General features: G+C 41.5%; 1 protein-coding gene across 6 annotated transcripts in view; it reads right to left on the bottom strand.

The window, feature by feature from the left end:
• Positions 1–13,270, bottom strand: part of GAPVD1 (GTPase activating protein and VPS9 domains 1) — a 76,192-nt gene that overhangs the window by 49,387 nt on the left and 13,535 nt on the right. The window contains exon 1 of one of the 6 annotated variants that reach the window (XM_027556270.1): positions 5,427–5,491. The exons of 4 other annotated variants lie outside the window; for them this stretch is intronic. The gene's annotated coding sequence lies outside the window, so the exon portion shown is untranslated. Of the gene's footprint in view, positions 1–5,426; positions 5,492–13,270 lie in introns of those variants that run through there. One more of the 6 variants, XM_027556268.1, reaches the window with a different exon arrangement.

Raw genomic sequence — 13,270 nt, 5'->3', positions numbered from 1 at the left:
AACTACACAGGACTTCCTACAGTTTGGGGACATGTGTATTTGTGTGTGTTAAGAGTGAGGCTGGAGGCAGAGGACTCAATGTATAATGACTGCACACAGAACCCAGTGTTAAGAAATTGGACAGTTAAAAAAAAAAAGAAAAGAAAAGAAAAAGAAACTGGACTGTAGGAGATGGGGAAAGAGTTTAAATGGATTAACATGATTAAATTTATATTTGAGAACATAAACGCTGGCAGTAAGGAGAAAGAAGAGGAGATAGGGATGGAACTAGATGAAGAAACACTACAAACTTGATAGGCAAGAAATACTGCAGTGGCAGTGGAAAGAATCGGACAGATGTGACAATCACTGGAGGCAGAAAATCCCTGCCTGCTGACACTTGTACATGGAGATGGTGAGGCAGGTGTTTCCAACTCCGGTGACAAGGGTTGGCTGTGGCGGTATACACCAGAATTGAGTATTATGTCAGAAAACCACTTTATAAACTGAAAATTGTGCCTGGTGTGGTTCTAAGAACTTTACACACTTCATCCTCACAACATCCCTCTGAGATAGGAACTTCGCAGCAAAGCGAATTAAGGCTCAGGGACGTTAAGTAACTTGCATCAGGCCAAGTGGGTGAGAGGTGACACAGCCAGTACATTTTACTATTTCCCTGATCTCTACAAGAATGGCTCAAAAAAATCCTGTGGTTACACAGGAGAACACTGTATTTTTCAGAGATGCACGCTCAGGTATGTAGAAGTGAAGTGTCAGGATATCTGGAACTCACTTGTACATGGTCAAAAAAAAAATTAAAAGATTTGTAAAACACTGCAAAATATAAACACTGTTGAATGAATCTGGTTGGTGGGTATACGGTGATCAATGTACTACTCTTCAACAGTTTCTTTATGTTAGAAGCTTTTCATAATAAAATGATAGAGGAAAATATTTTGGCGATTCTCAAACTGTACCTTTCTTGCTGCCTTAATACAGCTTAACAAAATATCTTATCAACTATTGTGGGAACCTAGCCAGGCCCCCTAATCTCAAGGAGCTCACAGTCCAATTAGAACTGAAATTCTGTTCAAGATAGGACGCGTAAAATGTTTCCAACGACATAGCAAAATGTGAACGAATCTATGCAATTTAGAAACCAAAACCTTCAAGCAAACCCTCACTTAAAAAAATTAACACATGTCCGCAACTGAGACCCAGCATGGCCAAATAAATAAATATTTAAAAATAAAAAATCACATGAAGGTAATGCTTCAAATATCTGAACAAGAACTCACCTTCTAAAACCCTTCGATAGCCCAAAATGTCTTCAAAGACATTTCTGTGAACATATTTTAAATAAATCCAGAACACTAGGTAAACTTGCTAAGCATTTTCTTTCAAGTTCATCAGACTATATGACCTACTATTACCCACCCTTACTGCTATCATGTACTACAGTCTCTCTCCTTCCCCTACAACACTCAAACTCCAATGATCATTTGACCCCACCAAGAATTTCAAGCCATTAAGCCTATTTTATATATATATATATATATATTTTTTTTTTTTTTAAACTAACCTTCAGCCTCCTCCTGTCCCTGCTTCCCTCCTTACCCAACTAGCATAAACCCCATAGTCAATCATTATGATCACTTGCCGAATGCACTCTCAACTTGCTCCGTGCACGCATGCTAAGTTCTTTAGTCGTGTCCGACTCTTTGTGACCCTATGGACTGTAGCCTGCCAGGCTCCTCTGTCCATGGGATTCTCCAGGCAAAAATACTGGAGTGGATTGTGCTCCTCCAGGGGATCTTCCCGACCCAGGGATCGAACCTGCATCTAGTACATCTCCCTGCACTGGCAGGCAGGTTCTTTATCACTAGCGCTGCCTGGGAAGCCCGCAATTTGCCCTCACTTGACTAACCCTCAATTCCAGTTGAATCTAATGCTCTCCCAACTCCTACTTTATACCTGTGAATGAGAAAACCGACATACACAACCATGCTAGCATCACTTCAAACTCACGATCACAAACCCTACACGGGCCCTCACTGACGCATGGCACACGCACTGGTACTCCCCCAAGTCCCTCCACCACTCCCCAATCCCCCAGGCAATGAATCCATACCATCCTCTCTCCTCAGATCTCCAACTTCTTCCCCTCTCCTTATTCTGAGCCCCTTGCCTCCTACTTCACTGAGAAAACCGAAGCATCGGAAGCGATTTTCCACAGGCTCCCTGCTTCGGTCTTTGCTCTCGGCCTATTCTCAACACAGTGAGCCTAAGTGAAAGCCTGTGAAAGCCTAAGTCAAATAACATCATTGTACTTAAAATCCGCCAAAAGCTTCTTTTCTTGGCTCTCCGTGGTCTACCTCTATTCCCCTTTAGCTCTGACTTCACCTCCTATTACCAGACCACAGAACTTACCGTCCAAACTGGGACACTACTGGGAATGAAAGCAGACACTGTTAATAATTTCATCAAGACACACAAAGAAGGACATTAGATCACTCTCCTATCAACCCCCACATTCATTCTGTTTCAGCCCAATTCTCAAACCTGCCGGGCATACTTCCACTCCAGTATCTTTGCACCTGCTTCCCACCCGGGTCTCTTACTTCCTTTGGGTCTTAGAGTCATCTTCAGTGAAGTCTTTCTCGTCCACCCTACCTAAATTCCAACCCTCACTCAGTCACATGCTCATTTTATGTCTCCCTGATTTCATTTTTCTTGTTCAGTTCAGTCACTCAGTCGTGTCCAACGCTTTGCAAACCCCATGGACTGGAGCACACCAGACTTCCCTGATCATCACCAACTCCTGGAGCTTGCTCAAACTCACGTCTCTTGAATTGGTGATGCCATCCAATCATCTCAACCTCTGCTGTCCCCTACCCCTCCTGCCTTCAATCTTTCCCAGCATCAGGGTCTTTTCCAATGAGACAGTTCTTCGCATCAGGTGGCCAAAGTACTGGAGCTTCAGCTTCAGCATCAGTCCTCCCAATGAATATTCAGGACTGATCTCAGGATTGACTTGTTAGCACTGGTTACTATACATTTCACTTATCTATCTTATGTATTCACCATCTCCCCAAGAAAATATACACTCCCTAAGAGGAGGGATTTATGCCCAATTTGTTTCCAGTTCTGTTCGCACTGACTAGAATCCATCACATCATGCACATCAGTACACATCTGCTAATGAATATATGAATGAAAAAGAGGCATTTCAGTAACATATTCATGTTAGAAACCTCGTAAGCAGAGGTAGAAATAACATAGGAAGAACAAGCATGTAGTCTCTGATGGACAGGAAAAGAGGAGAGGTAAATACTATGAAAAGCATCAATACATGTTAACTACAATATACTGAACTGTACTGAAAACATTAAAAATACTACACGCTCAAAATTAACATTTATTCCTTACTTTTAGAGTATTATTTGTCTATACAAACCCTCGTATGCCTCTTCATTTTTATTTTCAACTCACCTTCATCCTTTGCTCCTTTACATTTTCAAGGCCTAGCTCAATGAAATCTTCCTTCCCAACCATGCAGTTTGCCCCACTGATAAATTCCAACTTTGAACTCCTAAAGCAGTGCTTATTCACACCATTACATTGGAACCGTTATTTTTTGTTTTCATCTTTAATGTCCATTTTCCTTCCAGCAAGAATGAAGGGTCCCCTCAAAGGATGAGAATTCTCTCTTAGACCTCTGTATGCCCAGCCCCCAATACCACAGCCGAACACAGAAGTTCTCATACAGGTTTGCTAACGGCATTATCACAAGTCGCTCTGAGAAAAAGAACTTAAGTAAAAATCAAAGAATTTTTAAATTAACTTTAGGTATACCTCACAGTAACAAACTGTTTTTTTCCCCCTGAAAGCTGCAAGCATTTTCAAAGTTGCTACTGCTAAGTCGCTTCAGTCGTGTCCAACTCTGCGACCCCATGGAGTGCAGCCTACCAGGCTTCTCCGTCCATGGGATTCTCCAGGCAAGAACACTGGAGTGGGCTGCCATTTCCTTCTCAAAGTTAGATAATTTCTTTTTGGAGGGGTCAATAATTAAACTTTGAAAATCTATATTAACCTCAGTTCCACTTAACCACATTTTCTACAAAAATAAAATCAATTATACCTATGCGTCACACAAGGCAATGGCACCCCACTCCAGTTGTCTTGCCTGGAAAATTCCATGGACGGAGGAGCCTAGTGGGCTGCAGTCCATGGCGTCGCTAAGAGTCGGACACGACTGAGCGACTTCACTTTCACTTTTCACTTTCATGCATTGGAGAAGGAAATGGCAACCCACTCCAGTGTTCTTGCCTGGAGAAACCCAGGAATGGGGGAGCCTGGTGGGCTGCCGTCTATGGGGTCGCACAGAGTCGGACACGACTGAAGCGACTTAGAGTAGTAGTTGTAGTATGAGGGAATTCTAACATCCTCTAGGGGGCTCTAAATCCACAGACTAAGAACAGAATCACTGAACAAATGGTTGTAATTATGAGAAGTATTATAGTTAATGAAAATAAAACTGAAATGGGCTCTTAAAGATATCTATGTTTCATTAATAGTTCTGTTACCTTGGGTACATAATGCATATTCTCTAAACTTCAGGCTTTTTTCTCCTAAAACGTGGACACAATACCTATATTTATTTTGTGCCTGGCATGAGCAACACATTAGGTACAAGGGATACAAAAAAAAAAAAGATAAAACCTAGTCCTCAAGGACTTTCTAATTTAATAGAACCCCCATTCTATTAGACATGCAAGTTAGTGGCTGCCCCAAAATATGGATTATATGCTGAAGGCTGTACAACGTAGAGCAGGGACAAAAGAGAAGGAGTGACGGAGAAGTTAGGTACCCGAGTCTGGTCTTCAAAGACAAGTATTTGGGCGGGGAGGCAGGGGTGGTATAAGAATTTGCCAGACAAAAAGAGGATTTCCTCAAGATCAATGCAAAGAAATAGAGGAAAACAACAGAATGGGAAAGACTAGAGCTCTCTTCAAGAAAATTAGAGATACCAAGGGAACATTTCATGCAAGGATGGGCTCAATAAAGGACAGAAATGGTATGGACCTAACAGAAACAGAAGATATTAAGAAGAGGTGGCAAGAATACACAGAACTGTACAAAAAAGATCCTCACGACCCAGAAAACCACGATGGTGTGATCACTCACCTAGGGCCAGAGATCCTGGAATGTGAAGTCAAGTGGGCCTTAGAAAGCATCACTACAAACAAAGCTAGTGGAGGTGATGGAATTCCAGTTGAGCTCTTTCAAATCCTGAAAGATGATGCTGTGAAAGTGCTGCACTCAATATGCCAGCAAATTTGGAAAACTCAGCAGTGGCCACAGGACTGGAAAAGGTCAGTTTTCCTTCCAATCCCAAAGAAAGGCAATGCCAAAGAATGCTCAAACTACCGCACAATTGCACTCACCTCACACGCTAGTAAAGTAATGTTCAAAATTCTCCAAGCCAGGCTTTAGCAATACGTGAACTGTGAATTTCCTGATGTTCAAGCTGGTTTTAAAAAGGCAGAGGAACCAGAGATCAAATTGCCAACATCCGCTGGATTATGGAAAAAGCAAGAGAGTTCCAGAAAAACGTCTATTTCTGTTTTATTGACTACGCTAAAGCCTTTGACTGTGTGGATCACAATAAACTGTGGAAAATTCTGAAAGAGATGGAATACCAGACCACCTGACCTGCCTCTTAAGAAATCTGTATGCAGGTCAGGAAGCAACAGTTCGAACTGGACATGGAACAACAGACTGGTTCCAATAGGAAAAGGAGTACTTCAAGGCTGTATATTGTCACCCTGCTTATTTAACTTATATGCAGAGACATCATGAGAAATGGTAGACGGGGAGAAACACAAGCTGGAATCAAGATTGCTGGGAGAAATATCAATAACCTGAGATATGCAGCTGACACCACCCTTATGGCAGAAAGTGAAGAGGAACTAAAAAGCCTCTTGATGAAAGTGAAAGTGGAGAGTGAAAAAGTTGGCTTAAAGCTCCACATTCAGAAAACGAAGATCATGGCATCTGGTCCCATCACTTCATGGGAAATAGATGGGGAAACAGTGGAAATAATCTCAGACTTTATTTTTGGGGGCTCCAAAATCAGTGAAGATGGTGACTGCAGCCATGAAATTAAAAGACTCTTACTCCTTGGAAGGAAAGTTATGACCAACCTAGATAACATATTGAAAAGCAGAGACAGTACGTTGCCAACAAAGGTCCGTCTACTCAGGGCTATGGTTTTCCTGTGGTCATGTATGGATGTGAGAGTTGGACTGTGAAGAAGGCTGAGTGCCAAATAACTGATGCTTTTGAACTGTGGTGCTGGAGAAGACTCTTGAGAGTCCCTTGGACTGCAAGGAGATCCAACCAGTCCATTCTGAAGGAGATCAGCCCTGGGATTTCTTTGGAGGGAATGATGCTGAAGCTGATACTCCAGTACTTTGGCCACCTCATGCAAAGAGTTGACTCATTGGAAAACACTCTGATGCTCGGCGGGATTGGGGGCAGGAGGAGAAGGGGACGACAGAGGATGAGATGGCTGGATGGCATCACTGACTCGATGGACGTGAGTCTGAGTGAACTCCGGGAGTTGTTGATGGACAGGGAGGCCTGGCGTGTTGCGATTCATGAGGTTGCGAAGAATCGGACACGACTGAGTGACTGAACTGAACTGAACTGACTTCCAGATACACAGAGCCAATCAAGCAAAAGCACAGAGGTGTGTGATATTCAGAGAACTACACATGACTTCCTACAGTTTGGGGACATGTGTGTTTGTGTGTGTTAAGAGTGAGGCTGGAGGCAGAGGACTCAATGTATAATGAGATAAGGCTACAGACAGACTGCACACAGAACCCAGTGTTAAGAAATTGGACTGTAAAAAAAAAGAAAAGAAAAGAAAAAGAAACTGGACTGTAGGAGATGGGGAAAGAGTTTAAATGGATTAACATGATTAAATTTATATTTGAGAACATAAACTCTGGCAGTAAGGAGAAAGAAGAGGAGATAGGGATGGAACTAGATGAAGAAACACTACAAACTTGATAGGCAAGAAATACTGCAGTGGCAGTGGAAAGAATCGGACAGATGTGACAGACACTGGAGGCAGAAAATCCCAGCTTGCTGACACTTATACATGGCGATGGCGAGGCAGGTGTTTCCAACTCCGGTGACAAGGGTTGGCTGTGGCGGTATACACCAGAATTGAGTATTATGTCAGAAAACCACTTTATAAACTGAAAATTGTGCCTGGTGTGGTTCTAAGAACTTTACACACTTCATCCTCACAACATCCCTCTGAGATAGGAACTTCGCAGCAAAGCGAATTAAGGCTCAGGGACGTTAAGTAACTTGCACGAGGCCAAGTGGGTGACAGGTGACAGAGCCGGTACATTTTACTATTTCCCTGATCTACAAGAATGGCTCAGAAAAATCCTGTGGTTACACAGGAGAACACTGTATTTTTCAGAGATGCACGCTCAGGTATGTAGAAGTGAAGTGTCAGGATATCTGGAACTCACTTGTACATGGTCAAAAAAAAAATTAAAAGATTTGTAAAACACTGCAAAATATAAACACTGTTGAATGAATCTGGTTGGTGGGTATACGGTGATCAATGTACTACTCTTCAACAGTTTCTTTATGTTAGAAGCTTTTCATAATAAAATGATAGAGGAAAATATTTTGGCGATTCTCAAACTGTACCTTTCTTGCTGCCTTAATACAGCTTAACAAAATATCTTATCAACTATTGTGGGAACCTAGCCAGGCCCCCTAATCTCAAGGAGCTCACAGTCCAATTAGAACTGAAATTCTGTTCAAGATAGGACGCGTAAAATGTTTCCAACGACATAGCAAAATGTGAACGAATCTATGCAATTTAGAAACCAAAACCTTCAAGCAAACCCTCACTTAAAAAAATTAACACATGTCCGCAACTGAGACCCAGCATGGCCAAATAAATAAATATTTAAAAATAAAAAATCACATGAAGGTAATGCTTCAAATATCTGAACAAGAACTCACCTTCTAAACCCTTCGATAGCCCAAAATGTCTTCAAAGACATTTCTGTGAACATATTTTAAATAAATCCAGAACACTAGGTAAACTTGCTAAGCATTTTCTTTCAAGTTCATCAGACTATATGACCTACTATTACCCACCCTTACTGCTATCATGTACTACAGTCTCTCTCCTTCCCCTACAACACTCAAACTCCAATGATCATTTGACCCCACCAAGAATTTCAAGCCATTAAGCCTATTTTATATATATATATATATATATATATTTTTTTTTTTTAAACTAACCTTCAGCCTCCTCCTGTCCCTGCTTCCCTCCTTACCCAACTAGCATAAACCCCATAGTCAATCATTATGATCACTTGCCGAATGCACTCTCAACTTGCTCCGTGCACGCATGCTAAGTTCTTTAGTCGTGTCCGACTCTTTGTGACCCTATGGACTGTAGCCTGCCAGGCTCCTCTGTCCATGGGATTCTCCAGGCAAAAATACTGGAGTGGATTGTGCTCCTCCAGGGGATCTTCCCGACCCAGGGATCGAACCTGCATCTAGTACATCTCCCTGCACTGGCAGGCAGGTTCTTTATCACTAGCGCTGCCTGGGAAGCCCGCAATTTGCCCTCACTTGACTAACCCTCAATTCCAGTTGAATCTAATGCTCTCCCAACTCCTACTTTATACCTGTGAATGAGAAAACCGACATACACAACCATGCTAGCATCACTTCAAACTCACGATCACAAACCCTACACGGGCCCTCACTGACGCATGGCACACGCACTGGTACTCCCCCAAGTCCCTCCACCACTCCCCAATCCCCCAGGCAATGAATCCATACCATCCTCTCTCCTCAGATCTCCAACTTCTTCCCCTCTCCTTATTCTGAGCCCCTTGCCTCCTACTTCACTGAGAAAACCGAAGCATCGGAAGCGATTTTCCACAGGCTCCCTGCTTCGGTCTTTGCTCTCGGCCTATTCTCAACACAGTGAGCCTAAGTGAAAGCCTGTGAAAGCCTAAGTCAAATAACATCATTGTACTTAAAATCCGCCAAAAGCTTCTTTTCTTGGCTCTCCGTGGTCTACCTCTATTCCCCTTTAGCTCTGACTTCACCTCCTATTACCAGACCACAGAACTTACCGTCCAAACTGGGACACTACTGGGAATGAAAGCAGACACTGTTAATAATTTCATCAAGACACACAAAGAAGGACATTAGATCACTCTCCTATCAACCCCCACATTCATTCTGTTTCAGCCCAATTCTCAAACCTGCCGGGCATACTTCCACTCCAGTATCTTTGCACCTGCTTCCCACCCGGGTCTCTTACTTCCTTTGGGTCTTAGAGTCATCTTCAGTGAAGTCTTTCTCGTCCACCCTACCTAAATTCCAACCCTCACTCAGTCACATGCTCATTTTATGTCTCCCTGATTTCATTTTTCTTGTTCAGTTCAGTCACTCAGTCGTGTCCAACGCTTTGCAAACCCCATGGACTGGAGCACACCAGACTTCCCTGATCATCACCAACTCCTGGAGCTTGCTCAAACTCACGTCTCTTGAATTGGTGATGCCATCCAATCATCTCAACCTCTGCTGTCCCCTACCCCTCCTGCCTTCAATCTTTCCCAGCATCAGGGTCTTTTCCAATGAGACAGTTCTTCGCATCAGGTGGCCAAAGTACTGGAGCTTCAGCTTCAGCATCAGTCCTCCCAATGAATATTCAGGACTGATCTCAGGATTGACTTGTTAGCACTGGTTACTATACATTTCACTTATCTATCTTATGTATTCACCATCTCCCCAAGAAAATATACACTCCCTAAGAGGAGGGATTTATGCCCAATTTGTTTCCAGTTCTGTTCGCACTGACTAGAATCCATCACATCATGCACATCAGTACACATCTGCTAATGAATATATGAATGAAAAAGAGGCATTTCAGTAACATATTCATGTTAGAAACCTCGTAAGCAGAGGTAGAAATAACATAGGAAGAACAAGCATGTAGTCTCTGATGGACAGGAAAAGAGGAGAGGTAAATACTATGAAAAGCATCAATACATGTTAACTACAATAAGCACACTGTACTGAAAACATTAAAAATACTACACGCTCAAAATTAACGTTTATTCCTTACTTTTAGAGTATTATTTGTCTATACAAACCCTCGTATGCCTCTTCATTTTTATTTTCAACTCACCTTCATCCTATTTGCTCCTTTACATTTTCAAGGCCTAGCTCAATGAAATCTTCCTTCCCAACCATGCAGTTTGCCCCACTGATAAATTCCAACTTTGAACTCCTAAAGCAGTGCTTATTCACACCATTACATTGGAACCGTTATTTTTTGTTTTCATCTTTAATGTCCATTTTCCTTCCAGCAAGAATGAAGGGTCCCCTCAAAGGATGAGAATTCTCTCTTAGACCTATGTATGTCCAGCCCCCAATACCACAGCCGAACACAGAAGTTCTCATACAGGTTTGCTAACGGCATTATCACAAGTCGCTCTGAGAAAAAGAACTTAAGTAAAAATCAAAGAATTTTTAAATTAACTTTAGGTATATCTCACAGTAACAAACTGTTTTTTGCCCCCTGAAAGCTGCAAGCATTTTCAAAGTTAGATAATCTCTTTTTGGAGGGGTCAATAACTGAACTTTGAAAATCTATATTAACCTCAGTTCCACTTACCCACATTTTCTACAAAAATAAAGTCAATTATACCTATGCATCAGAGAAGGCAATGGCACCTCACTTCAATACTCTTGCCTGGAAATCCCATGGATGGAGGGCCTGGTAGGCTGCAGTCCATGGGGTCGTGAAGAGTTGGACACGACTGAGCAACTTCACTCTCACTTTTCACTTTCTTACATTGGAGAAGGAAATGACAACCCACTCCAGTGTTCTTGCCTGGAGAATCCCAGGGACGGGGGAGCCTGGTGGGCTGCCGTCTATGGGGTCACAGAGTCGGACACGACTGAAGCGACTTAGTAGCAGCAGCAGCAGCATACCTGTGCGTGTTAAGTCAGATTTTAACCTTTTCAACTCATGTTAGGAAGACTTATCACTGAGAGCCCAGAGGGAGATTTTAGTTGGAAGAATGAAGCACACTGGGCTTTTGTATCGTTCCTACAATTGTGTAGAGGAGAGGCTGCCAAACTACAGCCTGTGGGTCAAATTCAACCAGTTGCCTACTTGTACAAATAAAGTTTTACCAGAACACAGCCATGCACATTTGTTTATATATTATCATTGGCTGTTCTCAGGCTACAACAGCAGAGCTGAATAGTTGCCAGAGTCACCAGAGTCCATATGCCACAAAGCCTAAAACGTTCACTATCTGGCCTAAAAAGCCTGTCAACTCCTGATAAGCACGCATACCTACTCTAACACAGAGCATGGGGAAGGAAGCACAACCAGATAAAGTGAAATTCGTGGATTAGAAAATGCATTCAAAGTTCCAGGGAGGAAACGCGTATCACACATGTCAGCAACTATGCCTGAACTCCCGTGACTCAAGGACTCAAAAGTAGGGGGAAATCATTTCAAATGTTTTATGGAATGAGAATCATGTCTGATTATTTCACTGATGAAAATTTCTAATCAGAAGCATCCCAAGTTAATGATATGCAGCTAAGAGTTTTAAACTTATAAGTAACAGCGAGAGTTTATCTAATCATCTCTCTCTTGTTGTTCAGTTGCTCGGCTCTTTGAGATCCCATGGACTGTAGCACGCCAGGCTTCAGGAATTTAATAAACTCAAGATCAACTCTATAAGTCAGTAACACAAAAACACTCACTACTTTATCATTTTTTATAGAAATTATTTCATACAAGACAACAGAAAGGATATTAAAAAAAAAAACAAACAAACAACTACAGTAAGAAAATCTGAGGGATTTAAGACTGGGCTCTGCCTTCTACTGGCACCGTGATCTGTAGCTAGTGATTTCAGCTAAGTTTCTGCTTCCCCATCTTCAAAACTGGGATAATGCTCTTACCTCTTACCTACTTCATATGCTCAATAGTATAGTTCACATGAGAAGATTGTGAAGTATAAATAATCTATGATGTAGGACATCACTATTCTTATCAATTAAGAGGTAGGGCAGGGAATTTCCTGGTGGTCCAGTGGTTAGGACTCTCTACTTTCACAGCCAAGGGCCTCGGTCCAATCCCTGGTCAATGAGGTAAAATCCCACAGGCCACGTGGCACAGCTTGTGGGATCTTAGTTCCTCCACAAAAAAGAGGCAGAGTAATTTTTATCATTTCGCTAGGACACAATGAGACATACTCCATGTCCTTCACATGACAGAGGCGACCAAAATGAACCTTTCCATGAAAGTAAGCGTGAAATATCAAACAGTTTGCGTTAGGAGGTTTCTGTGTTTTGTTTCCGATCACAGTGAACTGAAAGAAAAAATATTCTTACCTTTTTAGTTAAAAGGTAAGACAGACTACTTGCTAACATGATGAAACCTATACTAATAAAGGCTTATTAAAGGTGAACTAGCTTCAAGCAAAGAGCATTTTTAGTAACATAATATGCCACACATAGGTATGGCTTTGAATTTTGAGAATAAAGCATGTTTTGCAAACAAATAATTTGGTTAATTAAAATGATCCAATCAAAAATTACAGAGATAATAACAACTAAATGTAACATATCCTGAATGAGATCCTGGAACAGAAAAAGGACATCAGGTAAAGACTAAAGAAATCTGAATAAAGTATGAACTTTAATTAATAATAATTATCAATACTGGTTCACTAATTATAGCAAATGTGCCATATCAACAGGAACTTGATACTGGGTGTATGGCAACTCCTTGTACCATCATCTAGGTTTTTCTGTAAATTAAACTGTTCTAAAAAGTAAAGTCTTTAATTTTTTGTTGTATAAATAACATAATTCTAAATCTAAGCATACAATTTGGCAACTTCTCTCAGTAAGAAAAAGTATACGAATTTGAGAACTGCACATGAACACTGTAATTTATCATCAACTGATGTCACAGAACCCACTAACATCTGGTAACATACTGCACTGTTTAAACTATCATTCTAAGAATATTTTTTCTTTCAGTTCACTGTGATCGGAAACAAAACACAGAAACCTCCTAACGCAAAAGTTCCACAGGTGTATTAACATTTTGCACTAATTCCTAGTCAAAAGAAGCAAGGCAAATCAGCCAGAATTGTTTAGGAAAAGTCAGTTTTCATATTAATTTCCACTT

This window comes from Bos indicus x Bos taurus, chromosome 11 (genome assembly GCF_003369695.1).
Source record: "Bos indicus x Bos taurus breed Angus x Brahman F1 hybrid chromosome 11, Bos_hybrid_MaternalHap_v2.0, whole genome shotgun sequence".
NCBI lineage: Eukaryota > Metazoa > Chordata > Mammalia > Artiodactyla > Bovidae > Bos > Bos indicus x Bos taurus.
Note: the sequence above shows the minus strand (reverse complement) of the source record. Positions and strands in the feature narration are given on the sequence as shown.